This window comes from Solanum stenotomum, unplaced genomic scaffold (genome assembly GCF_019186545.1).
Source record: "Solanum stenotomum isolate F172 unplaced genomic scaffold, ASM1918654v1 scaffold30406, whole genome shotgun sequence".
Taxonomy (NCBI): domain Eukaryota; kingdom Viridiplantae; phylum Streptophyta; class Magnoliopsida; order Solanales; family Solanaceae; genus Solanum; species Solanum stenotomum.
The window spans coordinates 216,133-233,837 of NW_026030956.1; the positions used below are offsets into that span (position 1 = coordinate 216,133).

The following is a 17,705-nucleotide window of genomic DNA, read 5'->3' on the forward strand; positions in this document are numbered from 1 at the left end:
TTTGATCACTTTGTGTATCATTTTACTTATATATATGCTATTTTCTTTCTTATGATAGATTTTGCACTGCTTTCGTATGACCCGCTATATTTTTTTATTTGTACGCAAAGATCATCTTTCGAAAATAACCTCTCTGCCTCCGATTATATACGTGTCACGTGAATAAGGGTGTTCGGAGAATTAACAATGGGCAAAGAATTGATCATGTTATAATAAGATTATTAGCTGGCGCTGTGCTGTAGAAATATGCGGCGAGTTGATAAGTATTGATTCAATTTTGATGATTGCAGGGTGTATGTGGAGAATTGAAATAGCTGCCTAATTCTAATTTTTCTTCTTCCAAATTATCCAACTTTTAAATGAGTAATAGACAAATTTGAATTATATATTGTGAACTTATTATTTTTTTAATCTATTTTTAAAAAGTATTTAAGCATGTAGCCTAAGCCTAGTAGTCAATAAAGTAATTAAAAATTTACACACACATATATACTTAAATTTACAAAAATTATGCTTGCCCCGCAATTGAAATGGCATACGAATCAAAATGTTACTGCTCGAGTAGGGATCCAAACTAACCACACAAATCGAATAAAACTCATGCGCATCGTGCTATATAGACTCACTCAAATGGAGTTAATTAACCTTAAATGTATTAAGAATAACAGTACACGTACGGTTTCTATTAATTAAAATATAATAACACCATAAACTAATTAATGTTTAATGGAATATTTTTATTTTTGTTAAGTAGTATGGTTGTTGAGCTAGTGACAGGTGAAGTACACATCAATTAATAATGAGGCAAAAATTATTAAATTTATTTTTGAATAAATCAATTGAGACAAAATATTTACATAAGAAGATGTGTTGAGCTAAAATACAAAAAGTGTACACGTGATGAAGAAAACACATGGCAAGGAAGACGCATGCATAAACGACGAAGGTTTGCCTCTTCATTTGTATCGTTTAGTAATTTACTAAATATAGTATATATGCAAAATGACACTATTTGCCGCATCCCAAGAAAAAAGACATTCTAGCTGATGCAAATGTAATAATTAAAGCATGCATTATATACAGACAAACTTTATTGGTGTACCACTATAACAAATATGATATTTAATTATGAAATTACTCTATTCATTTTAAAAGGAATGGTCTAGTTTAATTTGGAATGGAGTTTAAAAAAGAAAGAAGACTTTTTTAATTTATGGTTCTAAATTAAAGTTATGTCAAATGTACCATAATGCCTTTTAATCTTGTGCGGCCTTAATCATATTATGTGATAAGTTAAAATTAAAGTATTATCAAAAAAAGAAAACGGATCATTTTTTTTGAAATATACTAAAAAAACAAATTGGATCATTTTTCTTAAACAGGGGAGTACTAGTTAGAACATAAAAGTCATCATTAATTATTCAATTTTTATGACGAAAATCATATTTTGTAGCTAAATATACAAGGAGTCGTCACTAGTTATTCATTTTTTATGACTAAAATCATATTTTGTAGCTAAATATATGATGCATAAATTCTAAGTGACTAAATATAAAATTTCATAGCAAAATTTTATCGGTTTTCACTAAAAAAAAAATAAGTTAACACCTTTATTGAATATTAATTATTAGCTACAAATATAAAATTATCAATACCACATTGTTTTGTACCAAATGATGTACCTAGTTTATAACAACTAATCAAAACTTGGACACGTAAATTTTCGTGACATAAACTATGTTGATTTGGGGGTTGTTTTTAATGAACTTATAAAGTGCTTTGTTAAACAAAATGATTACGCGCATATAAATGAAAAATAAATAAATTCAATCACCCAAATACATCACTAGAGACTTCACTATGTTGTAACAATCATTTTTTTGAATAGTGTAACAATTCTTTAATCAGCTATGCAGCTTATCTATTAAAAATATATTGTCTTTGTGAAGTTAACCTATATTGAAAATACATTTAAGAAATTCTTAAGTTGATTTTAGGTAATTATTCTGTGTAATTTTCAAATTTCAACTATAAATTCACGTGTTTGAAAGTATTGTCAAACCTTAGTAAACGACGGATTAGAACAATTTGCATTCTAATCAGGATAAAATTAGAAAAGCATATAGCCACGACTCAGTACTTGATTATATAAGCTTTTATTTTAAAAAAATTATGTTCAATATTAATTAATAATATACTGCTAACTAATTTTTCTTTCTCAACACACTACTTTGAAATGGTTGTTGTAGCCGATGATCTATCGGAAATAATTTTTTCACCGTCATAAAATAGAAATAAGGTTTGTGCGCATCTTACTTTCCCAAAGTCTCTCTAATAAGATTACATTGAAGAAGTATCCTTGGTGAGCTGTAAATTAGCACTACTAGAAAAGAGTAAATTACATGGAGATATTATTTTGGGAAAATTTTCGCAGGTAATACTTGCAAATTTTCTTGCAAAAATTTTACATTCCTCAATATTAGAATATATTACCTGTGAAACTTATATTCCCAACAAATTTCGCAGCTAAAGTTGATATCATTTTGCACTAAATTAGTTCCTGCAAAATTTTTAAAAAAATCCTTTTAATCTGTAGGAAAATTCCAGGTTATCTAAAAAACTATTTATGGGGATTTACCTAGACATTTTATTACCTTGAGAAATAATTGGGAATTTAGGAATTATTAGACCAAAATTTAGGAATGAGAAATAATTGGGAATTTAGGAATGAGAAATAATTTACCTAGACATTCCTAAAATTACTAATTCCAAAAATAATTAGTAAGTTATACGGAGTATATTTTTTAGATGATTAGATTTTTTTATACTTATATTTTTTATTTTTTTTGGGAAAATAGACCAATTAAAAACTCAATTAAAATTTTAGGAATTGGAAAGTGATTGTAAGACCCATTATACTCATTTTCCTTCTCTCTAACTCACTTTACACTGAAGCTTCTCTCCAAAACCCACTAAAGCTTCTCTCCAAAACTTACATGCAAAAGCAATAGTGGAAACGATCTGATTTTCCAAAGCTCCGATCGGTGTAGCTCCAAGTTCCAAGCTCATCCAAAGTTCATCTCCAAGCTCATCTCAAAACTCTCCAAGCAGACCACATGCTTCTCTTCAAGCAGATTTTTCCGAAGTAAAGTACTTTAGATCGGAAGATTTGCTTGTCAATCTACCCAAAAATCGAGGTTAATCTACAAATTTCAATCTCTGTGAAGTTAATTTGTAAATTTTTGTTTACTGATTTAGTTTGGATGAAAATAGAGTGAAATTTTATTGCAAATCAAATCTGTCGCTTAAATACTTGGCCAATGATTGTTGCAGTGTTAAGTTTAGCTCATTTTTCTTTTTCATTAGCTGTATTTCTTCTTAGGTGCTTGTTATGTTGTTAGTTTTTTGTTTATGATAGCGGTGTTTGGATCAACTGTGCACAATTCAGGTAATCGTCAAATAGATTGCTACAGCCCACACCCATACATATAGGTGATGGTTGGTGGGTAAACTTGCCACCAATATTGGAGAAGATGAGTGCATGTCCTTATTATGTTTTTTCTCTATAGATTATTGAATTTTAATATCCTACAAATGATGTTTGTTCTAGCATCTCGACTATTACTTTAACTCAACTGCTCCTTTAATTTGGTTACTTGTGGCTACTGGACTGTACTACGTTTAATTTAAATAGTGTCTGATGAGTTGGGTCTTCTCTGTGGCTTCTCTGTAATTATTATTGTTTAGCAATTTTAAGTGTGGCTTCAGCTCCTTCAACTTTTGCCTTATATACTTTAACTTAGAAGTACGAATATATTCATAGTTCATACTTTATTTGGTCTATTATTGTTCATAGTTCATACTTTATTAGAGAGGAATCAACACATGAATTATATGTTAACCACTTAAGGATAACTGCAAATGAGTAATAGTCAAGTACAATCTGACAGAGAGCTAAAATTAGAAGTACGAATATATTCATAATCTTGAAACTTAGTACAGCTTGCTGTCATCTTTTCTTTACATGTTCATCGGTTTTTCCCCTTGCTCAATTCATCAATTATTCTGAACTGTACGAAAGAGAGTGGAAAATTATTCTTGCTTTGCACCTTTCAGTTTCTGTTCTTGTAGTTTGATTTCTGAAAAAGGTCCCCACAGAGATCATATGGAACTGATTCACTAAAATCTGGTAAGTCTTGATTTTATTCTGGCTTAAAACAACCAGTGGAGCAGTTTGGGCTTCTGTTTTCTGGGATGGTTGAGGTATCCAAGCATCTGCATGATACCTTCAATGTGGGTGCTCTTGCTTAGAGTGCGAAGATGCTTCGTTCTTTCTGTTTTAATCAAGTTTTGTTGAGGCATTTTGTGATTATATTCTAATTGTTAGTGATGTGATTGTTTGATGTTAAATCGTGTTCAATTCCTCATTCCGTTTCCTTTACTTGATGGAACAACACAAAATTTAGTTAATTCAACCCAAGCCATTTTGTGATTATATTCCGTTTCCTAACCAAGTTATCTGTTGGACCATGAATAGAATGTGAAAGGTCAAAAGTACTCGGTTGACACATGTATGAGAATTAGCTTACAATTTCATTCTTTTTAGACCTCTTCTTCAGTTAATACATCATATGTATGTTGTGTGTGTTCTCATATTAGAATGCTTTGGAGATTATTCCTGTAGGTAGGTGTCACGCCCCAAACTCAAGGGGCGCAACTGACTCCTAATGCCAAAACTCAGGCCCGAGCCAACCCTGCTGAACCATTTGCTACCAGCGCATGGCAGTCACATGCAATTAAGAAAACAAACAAGTATATCTCGGCTTAAAACTAAACCCTCGGTCGGCAAGGCCCCTGTCAACAGATCTACAAAAGAAACAGCTAATCCCAAGAGTTCATATAAAGAAATTGTCAACTAGCACAGAAGTCCTGATTGGGCCGTCAAGGCCACCATGATCTCTATACCAAAACTGAAAGCATGTATATAACAAGACAACGCATCACACAACCAACAAGCTTCAGCAAACCAACAAATTAGGTCAACATGGCCATAACGTAGTTATAAACCCCACACACTAGTCTGCAAGCCTCTAAGAGTATTAACGATTGGCGGGACAGGGCCCCAGCCTACCCATAAAAATATGTACAACAAAATCTAACAAACCTCCAAACACTGGCAGGTCCGGAGAAAATGGGCTAGCCAACGGAAAAGAAGTCAATCCTGCTGCTGAGGAGGTCTACTCAGTCGTCTGTCAGGACCTGCATGCATGAATGCAACGCCCCCAGGCAATGGGGCGTCAGTACAAAATAATGTACAGAGTATGAAAGACAATAGGCTATGATCAAGTATCTTAATATACTGGAATAATTCGATAAATAAATCAAAGATAAGATAAGTGTACTAACCTGCTTATAAATCTAAATTTATCAAAAATAATAAAACAACAACCTAACAGAGCCCTCATAAGCTCGGCAGGTACAAACAGCACACAAGACCACCTACTCAGGCCCCCACAAGCCCGGAAGTTGCCAATCAGTCTATATACCCCTATCGATAGTCCCCTAGCCCTGTAGGCAAGCACATAGCCCTCTTAGGCATTAATATAGCCCCATAGCAGCACATAGTTCTCTTAGGTATCAACAAATCTTATAGACAACTCATAGCCCTCTTAGGCAACAACGTAGCCATGTAGGAAGCTCATAGCCTTCATAGGCGTCAATATAGCCCTGTAGGAAGCTCATAGCCTTCTTAGGCGTCAATATAGCCCTGTAGGCAACTCATAGCCCCGCTAGGCATCAATATAGCCCTATAGGCAACATATAGCCCTTTTAGTTATCCATATGGCCCCGTAAGAAGAACATAGCCCTTCTAGGCATAAATCACATTCCTGCAACTAACCACAATAGCCTCAAGAGCAACACTAACAATCAAATCGTTAAAAGCGAGCAATCTAGTTATAAGCAACCTGTACAAATAGCCTCTAAGTCGTGTCCAACATAGGGACACTACTAAATGAATAAGAATCCCGAAAGGGAGGATTAGATCAACTCGAGCAGCCAATAATCAACAATAACATTACAAGTATATTAAGGAACATGTCGTAAGTAGGGAATAACCTTAACATACCTTTTTCGCTAAATTCACGTGGCTAACGACTTTTACTCATAACTCCCTTGATACTACAACAAGGTAGGACCATAATCAACACACAAAATAAAAGATACCATGACAATACGATAAAATAGACAACTCATAGCCCTCTTAGGCCCTCTTAGGCAACAACATAGCCATGTAGGAAGCTCATAGCCTTCTTAGGCGTCAATATAGCCCTGTAGGCAACTCATAGCCCCGCTAGGCATCAATATAGCCCTTTTAGTTATCCATATGGCCCCGTAGGAAGAACATAGCCCTTCTAGGCATAAATCACATTCCTGCAGCTAACCACAATAGCCTCAAGAGCAACACTAACAATCAAATCGTTAACAGCGAGCAATTTAGTTATAAGCAACCTGTACAAATAGCCTCTAAGTTGTGTCCAACATAGGGACACTACTAAATGAATAAGAATCCCGACAAGGAAGAATTAGATCAACTCGAGCAGCCAATAATCAACAATAACACTACAAGTATATTAAGTATATTAAGGAACATGTCGTAAGTAGGGAATAACCTTAACATACCTTTTTCGCTAAATTCACGTGTCTAACGACTTTTACTCATAACTCCCTCGATACTACAACAGTGTAGGACCATAATCAACACACAAAATAAAATATACCATGACAATATGATAAAATATATGTATGTCCGTCGCAAATTGTTATTTGCTGTTTATAAAAGCTAGAGTCGATGAAAGAAGGGTCTTACCTCGATCTTAGGTTCGTAATACGCCTCAAAACCTTCAAATATATTTAAACCCTTGATGTCACAACACTAAAGTGTGATATGCTACAAAATTGATAAAATAAATTATACCACGATGATGTGCCCAACGCGTAGAACAACTTTCGTCAAGGACTTAAGTCGAGAAAATTAATACTTCACTTGATCCTAGAAATGAGTTTTTCTAATTTCTCTGGTTATTAGCTTAAAAATAAAGAAAAAATTCAAAGAAGAAGATATATGCAACTTTCCACCGACCTAGGGCCCCACCTCACGTGCTTGCTTGCGCAGTCCTACGAAAACGCGAATATCTCTCTATTCTGAAGTCGTATGAACAAATGGTTTGATGCGTTGGAAACTAGACTCGTAGACCTTCGATTCGATAGTTTGTGGGCCCTATAACTTTTTATAGATTGGGAGAAAACCTCCAAGACATTTGATCCAAATTTCAGAAAAATCTTTAAGAAGGAACTTACGATAACTTCCGCCAACTTTTATTTTGCCACTTACCTAACTTCAAAACTTGAGATGCAACACTTGAACAGTTAAAATAGGACATACCACATCATATTAATATATTTGGGCTAGCTGTATATACTCTTTGTTCAGATGATTAAAGAGTGTATAAAATGTTTCTTTTGTTCCTTTTCCTTTCTTATGGGCGTGTAATGTATTCAAGACTGGTTCTTTTAAATAATGATTTCCATCACATTTTGTTTCAGTCTATATTCTACTATGTGTGATTTCCTCTTTGTTTTAGTAAAATCCTATTTTATAGAAAATTTGTTCTGACTACATCATAGTGATGCTAGACACACCAATACCACTCTTCTTTTTGCCCTTATATGTTATTCTATATTGTTTAGTTTTGACCCACTAATCACATATGCTCTATTATGAAATTTTTTTATATTCACCCTCTTGTTAAGAGTCAGTTCCCTCTCTAAGTATACCAAGGAACTAACAGAGATGACAAGTTTATTATTTATGAATTAGAACATAAATTGATTCGAGGTCCATTTCCGGTTCACTTGATAAATCAATTTCTGGTTCGCTTGATATATAAGAATCTACTTGTCTGACAGAGATGACAAGTTTATTATTTAAACAGGGATATCAAGTATATAGATCAAATAATTATGTTTTGTTTCTCAAGTAGCTCTTTTTTAGGTAATTATTGTGTTGCTTTTTTTTGTCCTTGTTCTTGTATTTTTATGTGCATATTTTTAGGTTCATGTGACTGACTAGTAGCTTTCCCCAACCATTGTTGAACCATACAGTATCTAAATTTCATTATTTATGTGTTTACAAACATATTTATTTTTTGGTTCAGAAAATGAAAAATTATGAGCATCGAAAATGGATGGTAAATAGACTAATCTCTGATCGAGTGGGATATACTGATGAATTTATAAGTGGAATGGATGAATTTATTAAATTTGCTTGTAGTCAACAGAAGTATTTGTTTGAAAAGGTTATAAGGTGTCCTTGTAAGCATTGTAAAAATATGAAGCATCTGACACCCGATGAAGTTAATGTGCATGTTTTTCAAAAAGGATTCACACCAAGATATTGGTATTGGATGTCACATGGAGAGGAAGCCCCTTCAATTAATTTGAATGAACATATCTATTCTGGTGATTCAAGTAGTCATCAAGAATGTGACTTTGACATGCCCTCAAGCATTCAATGTAACATTCTAGAAAAAAACTGTGAACACGTAAATATGATTGATGATGATGCTGCTGTAGAATTTAGTCATCAAGTTGAACCCAATGTAGAAGAGTCTCCGAATATAGGTGCTAGCAGATTTTACAAAATGTTGAATTCAGCTCTGAATCCCTTATGGCATGGATGCGAATATTCAGAGTTGTTTGTGGATGTTAGAATGATGAGTATTAAATCGGAATACAATATGTCTCATAGTTGTTTTAATGCAATGGCTTAATTAATGAAGGAAACAAGCTCTACAGATAATAAGATACCTATTGATTACTACCGAGCGAAGAAGCTAGTGTTGGGGCTTGGTCTAACTAGCCAAAAAATTGATTATTGTGTTAATGGATGTATGCTATATTACAAGGCTAATAAAGAGATGACAAAATGTAAGTTTTGTAAAGAACCTCGTTATAAAAAACGTGTGGGAAAAAAGGGTAAGAAAAAAATTCCACACAAGACAATGCATTACCTGCCACTTATTCCTAGACTTCAACGGTTATATGCTTCGAAAAGATCTACTGAACACATGAGGTGGCACTATGAAAATCGCAGGGAAGAAGGTGTGTTATGCCACCCTTCGGATGGAGAATCATAGAAAAATTTTGATCGAACTTATCCAGACTTTGTTGTAGTGCCTAGAAATGTTAGACTTGGTCTTTGTTCGGATGGTTTTACTCTTTTTGGCCAATCAGGACCATCATACTCTTGTTGGCCAGTGATTGTTACACTGTACAATCTTCCTCCTGATATTTGTATGACTGCCCCATATATGTTCTTAACATTGATTATTCCAGGTCTTCATAATCCCAAAAAGAAAATTGATGTGTATCTTAGACCGTTAATAGATGAATTACAACAGTTATGGAAGGATGGTGCAGTCACTTATGACATGTCCAAGAAACAAAATTTTCTTATGCGAGCAGCACTGATGTGGAGAATTAATGATTTTCCTACTTATGGCATGCTGTCGGGATGGAGTACAATAGGTAAATTAGCTTGTCCAATTTGTATGGATGAAACAAAAACTTTCAATTTGAAAAATGGAAGAAAAGTTTCTTGGTTTGATTGTAACCGGCAATTCTTGCCACTCAATCATGAATTTAGAAGAAACAAGAATGCATTTTATAAAGGAAGAGAGGAAAAGTCTAAACCTCCTCCCAGGTTAACTGGAGAACAAGTGTGGGAAAAAATTAAAGGATTTCCTAAGATTATTGAATCTGGTCCTCGCAACTTTTATGGTTATGAAAAATCACATAATTGGACCAAAAGAAGTATTTTTTGGGATCTGCCATACTGGAAAACCAATCTAGTTCGCCACAATCTTGATGTAATGCATATAGAAAAGAATGTCTTTGACAATATTTTCCATACATTCATAGATAACAATGAGAGAACAAAGGATAATGAGAAGGCAAGAATGGACTTGAAAGAATATTGTCGTCGAACTGATTTTCACTTGCAACAGAATGTTGATGGGAGATGGATTAAACCGAAAGCAAAGTTTACCTTAAATGACGACCAAAAGAAAGATGTATGTGAGTGGGTTCATGAGCTAAAAATGCCTGATGGATATGCTTCTAATTTGGGTAAATGTGTTGATAAGAAACATTTAAAGTTATTTGGAATGAAAAGTCATGACTGCCACATTTTTATGCAATGTCATATTCCAGTAGCTTTTAGTGCACTTCCAAAATCAATCTGGAAGCCACTAACCAAACTCAGTCTATTCTTTAAAGACTTGTGCTCAACAGTATTGCGGGAGGATCATTTAAGGCAAATGGAAGAAAACATTCCATTAATTTTGTGTAAATTGCAACGAATATTTTCACCCGATCTTTTTGATTCAATGGAGCACTTAATGATTCATTTGCCTCATGAAGCAAGGGTTTGTGGTCCTGTTCAATATCGATGGATGTTTCCATTTGAAAGGTATACCAATTTATTTTAAGAATTTATTATTTTTCTCGTCATTTTATTACATAATTTATTTATTTCATAATTTGATTGCAGGTTCCTAAACAAAATAAAGAAGACTATAAAAAAATAAATCTAGATTTGAAGGATCTATTTGCCAAGCATATTTGGCTCAAGAATCTCATACTTTGCTTCCCATTATTTTGAATCTCATGTCCTATCTAGCAATAATAGAGTTGATCGGAATGATGATTTATCACAAAAAATGCTACTCAACCAACTCTATCAGTCTTTAATCTTTTTGGACGGAGTTATGGCAAGAAAAAGGGCAATATTCGGTGGCTAGATGATAAAGAAGTTGTTGTAGCACAGTTGCATGTTCTTATTAATTGCAATGAGGTTAAGCCTTTTCTCAAGTAAGTACCCATCATAGTGTACATATGATTATTATATTTGGGCTTAAATTAATTTACTAATTTAATTGAGTGCAGTTTGTATGAAAAAGCCTTGAGAGATACTTACAGTGATCTTACTGATGATATCATTGATAAGCAAATTGAAGCTGACTTTCCACGATGATTCAAGAAATATGTATGAATTAATATAATCAGTTCTGAATAAAGAATATATCATTTGACATGTATATTGATAAAAAAAATTTGTTTGATAGGTGAATAGTAATCCACAAGAGATCTCACAAGATTCTTATTTACAAATTTTAGCAATGGGACCATTAAGACATGCACGATCTTGATCTGTTTATTTCGCGAATGAATACAAATTTCACACTACTTCTTGGGGTGAAGGAAAAAATACATATAACAGTGAGGTGTGTGTCAGTGGCACTGGACAAGATGGTACCATAAGTGAATACTATGGTGTTCTTAAGGAAATTATCAATCTGTTTTCATAAATCAACGAGACAAAAATTACATAAAATTATGCCTTTGCTAAAATACAAAGTGGACACGTGATTAAGAAAACACTTGGCAACGAAGACGCGTGCAAAAACGACGAAAATTTGCCTCTGCGTTATATTTTACTTAATTAACTATATATTATAATATAGAATTCCTATAGTATATGTACAAAATGACATAATTTACCACATCCCACTATGCCACAACAAAAAGACATTTCAGCTGATGCAATGTACTTCCCTCTTCGATAATAGAATAGTGATCCATTATATTATTTTGAGAGGTTTAACAATAATTGTTCATTTTATTAATTAATTTTTAATTTCTCTTTATCATTAGTTATAGTCATTTCTCTATTACAGTTTTTAAGACATTATATTTATTATATCAAAGGATAATATAATAAAATTGCTCTTCCATTTATAATTTTCTAAGAAGTGTGCAAAATCAATTGTGAACAAGTATCATTTAACAAAAGGAGTAATAATTATTGCATGCATGTGCTGATAAATTTTATAGGTGTGTGTTGTTTTGTAGTGAACAATTTTAAAATACACATTTTATTCTTTTTAAAAAACAAATATCTTCTCAATAAAAAATAGTTTACGGTGTTAGTTTAAATTTCTATTATATAAGGTCTATTACAAGAAAATCATTCTTCTTCCATCAATTCGAACTTTTTTTCAAATTGTATATATTGAGCTAATTAATCAATTTTGAAAATGTATATTCATCTTAAAAACGGATATTATACGATTCACAAAATCAATAATAGGTGCTTATAGAATTTCTCATAGGGAATACCTATATATATATTACTATATAAGAAGAGTGATTAAGCACACTCTTTATTGGCCTATCACAAAGATGGTCCACCTACTTTTATATACTCCTCTTTCATTATATTTTAATTTTTCCTTTTTAAATAGTACTAAAAAATAAATTTAAAATATTACAAATTCGATTAACTCTCGAAATTTTACGCGAATTGTTAATTAAGACGAAGGGAATAACATATATTACTATATAAGAAGAGTGAATAAGCACACTACTTTTATACACTCCTCTTTCATTATATTTTAATTTTTTCCTTTTTAAATAGTACTAAAAAATAAATTTAAAATATTACAAATTCGATTAACTCTCGAAATTTTACGCGAATTGTTAATTAAGACGAAGGGAATAACATATATTATTTGAAAAAATACATTAAGAATACCATAAACCACAATAGTTAACAACTTACAATATTTGAAAAACATATTAACTCTCAAAATTTCACATGTGTCACATAAATTGGGACAAATGGAGTAACATATATTATTTGAAATTACATTAAGAATATTATTAATCACAACTTAAAGTATTTAAAAATAGATAAAATATATTATTTGAAAATAATGTAAAAAATATTATAAATCATAATAATTAACAATTTAACGGATATTGTGCCCGTGCTTGCATTTAGAAGTGAGAATGTTTAGGAGCTTAGGGTCAGTCAGTCAATTGACCGATTTTCCCTTCTTCTTCAACTTCCTCTATTTACTACAAAAATAGTACTAAAAATCAATTTAAAATATTAAAAATATGGTTAATTCTTGAAATTTCACATGTATTGCATAATATAATAGAGTGAGTAACATATATTATTTGAAAATTATATAAATAGTACTAAAATATAGTTTAAAATGGTACTAAAAATTTGATTAACTCTCGAAATTTCATATGTACTGCGTAATTGAGATTGAGTGAGAAATATATATTATTCGAAAAATAGAATAAATATGTGATATTATTAGAAAGAGCTTTAATATATATTTTAAAAATTATTTTGTCTTCCGTATATGATTTTCTGCATATATGTGGAGTTTTAAAGTTTTTAACATTTTAATATAGAAATATGATTATTTGAAAATTTTAGTACTTTCTTCATTTGAATTTTTCCATGTTTTTCTTTTAATTTGTTCTAGATTTAAAAATTACATAAAAAGTACTTAAAATCACAATGTAATAATATAAGATATTAAAAAAAAACATAATTAAAAATCATAAAAGAAATTTTATTGACTCTTTAATTCCATATTGAAACAAATGAAGTTTATTTGAAAATAACATAAAAAGTACCGTAAATTAAAGTAAAATAACAACTAAAAATATTTAAGAATCATATAAGAAATTTAGTTGAGTTTCATAAAAGTACCTACGTCACATAAAATGGAACAGAAAGAGTAATATATATTATTTGAAAATGATATAAGAAGTGCTATAAATCACAATAAATTAACAACTTCAAAATATATTTAACAAAATCACATACAAAAAATTATATAACTCTCCAAATTTCATCGGTGTCACATAAATTGAAACAAAGAACTACTCCCAATTTATGTTACTTACTTTCCTTTTTAGTCAGTCCCAAAAGAATGTCACATTTCTATATTAAGTAACAATTTGATTATAAAATATTTATTTTACCCTTGATGAAATAATTTACAGTCATACAAACTTATATCATTCATTTTGGACGACAAGTTTTAAAAGTCTTCATTTCTTTTTTAAACTCCGTGGCGAATCAAACTACCTCACATAAAATGAGACGGAGGAAGTAAGATATATTGGGCCCGCGCTGGCGCGGGAATAAAATATCTAGTATATATATATTTAGCAATAATAGTATAATACGTAGTATACATTCCACATGGAGCTGGACGTGTCAACCAAGAAAATGTTTATAAGTAATTATTAATTAAATAAGTAGAAATACACTTGTATATAGATCTAAACAGTGTTGAATAATCATATACATTTTTATATATAGCAATAAAATTCGATTGAAGTTATAATCTGCTTCTATCTAAAAGGGTTCTCGGTCATCTATGTCATCTTTTGATGGAATATAATTTTGTACCAATTCAAATCCTCAATGATACAATATAAACACAATAAAACATTACTCCAACATATAATTACAATCATAAATAAGTAATGAGAAGGAGGAATTTTGTGCCTAAAATATAATTTTTGTTACATTAACTAAGCTAATAATTAAATGGATGTCCCCTCCTGAGAACACTATTGTCATGAACAGAAACTCAATATGGGCCGGTACTCTGTCATGGATTCTCAGTTGGGCCAAAGTGGAGTAACTGACAATTGACAAAGTTATAAAAACTTCAGAAATAGCAAAGATAATAGACATGATAAGGCTCTATAGCTATAGTTTCGATAATTGCGCTCCATATAGCTTTAGTTCCATTTGCTATGGAGGTTGTGGTTTGTATATTTCGCTTGCAAATATACAAACATGGTAAGTATATACAAATGGAGGTTGTGGCTTGTATATTTGGCTTGTGAATATACAAACAGGTTAAGTATATAAAAATTTTGTATTTATACATTTAGAAATTTTTCAGAACTCCGTTTGTATATTTCACTTGCCAACATACAAATAGGGTAATTTATTATATTTTTTCATAAATCGTATACAAATAGCTAGAGTAAGCATATACAAATTCTGGATTTATACAATCAGGAACCGAATTAGACAAATTATGGATACAATCAAGGACCAAATTATACAAATACTGAATTTATACAATTAGGAAACCGAATAGAAAATTTTTGTAAAACTATAGCCATGGATTAAAATAATCAAAACTATAGCTATATTGCATAATATACTCTAGATATTTGTCATTTCGTGTAATTTTCCCTTATTTGGTTTGATGTAGAGTTGTTAACTGCTAGATTGAAGTAAGCCAAACATTATTTAATTTTAATACTATAAAGTCTAAACATGTCAATAACAATAACATATTCAGTAAAATTTAACAAGTAAAGTCTAGAAAGTCTAAATATGTATGATCGACTAATATAAACAGAAGATTAAACACAACTCTAATTAGTCATTACCATCTATTGTCTGAAAGTAATACCTTTACATTGCTCTTTCTTAATTATTATTTTTTAATCTTTAATGAGTAATGACCTATTGTTCAATTGCTCAAATTGATTTATTTTTTTCCCGTGGCACAACTCTTGAGACCTACAAGCTTACAAGAACTTAGGCTAAAACATCAAAGTTTTAAATGGGCTAAAAAACATAGGCCCAATTAAGTTCAAAACAAGTCGTAAGTCAAGCCTAAGCTACTGTTTATTTGCTTCGGGCACAATTTCAGATGTAGGTGATTGAAGTTGAAATTTCTATCTGACTTCGGACATTTTTATCTAAAGTATGACTTTGTTGAAGGCTAAATATGAGATATTTTTATCTGAAATTTGTTATGACTTGTCAAAGCCAGCTTCAAACCTTTTAAGTATTTAGATTTCGATATAAATACTCAAATAAATGATATCGTTATAAAAAGATTTTGACAATAACTTAAATAATTCATTTCACCAAATGGGGACAAAGCATGCATGTCACCGCCTTGTGCTAGTGAATGAGAGTGCCACAGAGACATGAGATACAAGAAGTGTCTCCCATATATCTCTTTCTTTTTTTCCCTTCTATCACATCAATAAAAAATTTGTTATAGTAATTGAGAAGACCCCTAGCTAGTTGCCCCTTTATATTGCCACTTGATATATATATATATAGTGTGAGGGTCTTTTGGAAATAGTATTTCTACCTCCATGAGGTAGCGATAGTGTATACACTATCCTCCCCAGATTCCTCTTTGTGGAATTTCACTGGGTATATTGTTGTTATTGTTGTGTAATATAAGTATAATACATAAACATATTCATTAACTTGGTCTCAACTGATACTTATGCCCTTAAACTTTGAGTTTACACAAATAAACACTTAAACTTGTATGAAGTTAAACAAGTAGATACATGTGTCCTACATGACATAATACATATAAGGTGCCACCTAAGACCCACATGTCAACTTTATACAAGTTCAGTGTCTATTTGTGCACATCCAAAATTGAAAGACATAGATTCCTAATGAGACCAATTAGTTAAAGAGCATATTTATATGTTAAAGTATATACACAGCATATACAACCGAAATATATAATTATATAAGTATATTTTAATCATATTGATAAACTAAATGATTTAAGGGCATCTACATTATTATTTTTCTTTTGAATTTTTCATTAAAATCTCTGGTCCATCATTTATATATATATGAATATATAGGGAACAAAACTTGAAGAATGGCATGGAGATTGTTTTTTGTAATATATGGCAAGGTTATGGTCCCATAGACAAAGCAAATGGGAGTTTTGACTGTACAAATGCCATTAGAATTTGAAGCACTGCCCCATTCATTAAAAGTATGAATACCAACCTTAGTGGATCTCTCAGAACTCATGAAAAATTAAAGTATCTTTATAACTGTTGGAAATATATATCTGTCAAGTTTTTTTTTTTTTCATGCATAATTGTCTTTATTTTGGAGTGGTTTTTAATTTTTGTTTGGGCTATTTATTTAATGAAAATTTGTGGGCTAGAATATCTTTAACTATGAAGTCATACGTTTAGAAAGTTTTTGCCTAGTCCGACAAAAGTTACATAGAGTTGGCGTAACTTTGTAGATTTTGAAACTGAACTTATATCTCTATCAGCATAAGTTTCGTATGAACTAAGTAATGTGTTATAAGGCATACACATCAATTTTGTAAGAACTAAGTTATGCCTTCTATGATATAACTTATTGGTTATGAATTGAACATATACTTCTAATGACATGAGTTTTGTAGGAATTAAGTGACATTAACTTGTTTTACCTCAAACATTATTTGTGTTATATATTATGATAGGGAAATGTGAACTTTTTTGTCTTGCAATTTTTTTCCGATGTTAGAGGTATTTTCATCCGCATCTTTTCTTACTTAAAGCATTTGAAGAGCAAAATTAAAGACCATAAATTTGAGGGACAAATATTAAAAATTACTCCAAAATTAGCGTATTTGTGCTAATGACCCAATATCTATTGAATTAGCTCATTAAATTATCCTTTTTCTTAACCATAACTTTTAAGTATGTGACGAGGTAAAGCCGGTTGAAAATATTAACCCAATAAGCCAAATATATCTATGTATTTCATGAGTCGCTGGAACCATTGATCCTAGTTACAAGAACTCCATATATAAATACACCATTATGATATAGGAAAATAGAGGTTTTATATGAGGCTATGACCTAGGGCCTAGGGGTTAGTTATCCTATCCAAGGAGTGCATAACCGCATTAAATAAGCTTGCACTAATCCATTAATTTGAAATTCAAATTAGAGATTTTTCTTGAAAGGTATCG

At 31.3% G+C, this 17,705-nt stretch overlaps 1 protein-coding gene across 1 annotated transcript in view; it reads right to left on the reverse strand.

Annotated features, from left to right (window-relative positions):
- LOC125851848 (serine/threonine-protein kinase STY13-like) overlaps positions 1–17,705 on the reverse strand; it is a 145,918-nt gene that overhangs the window by 43,427 nt on the left and 84,786 nt on the right. The window lies entirely within an intron of this gene.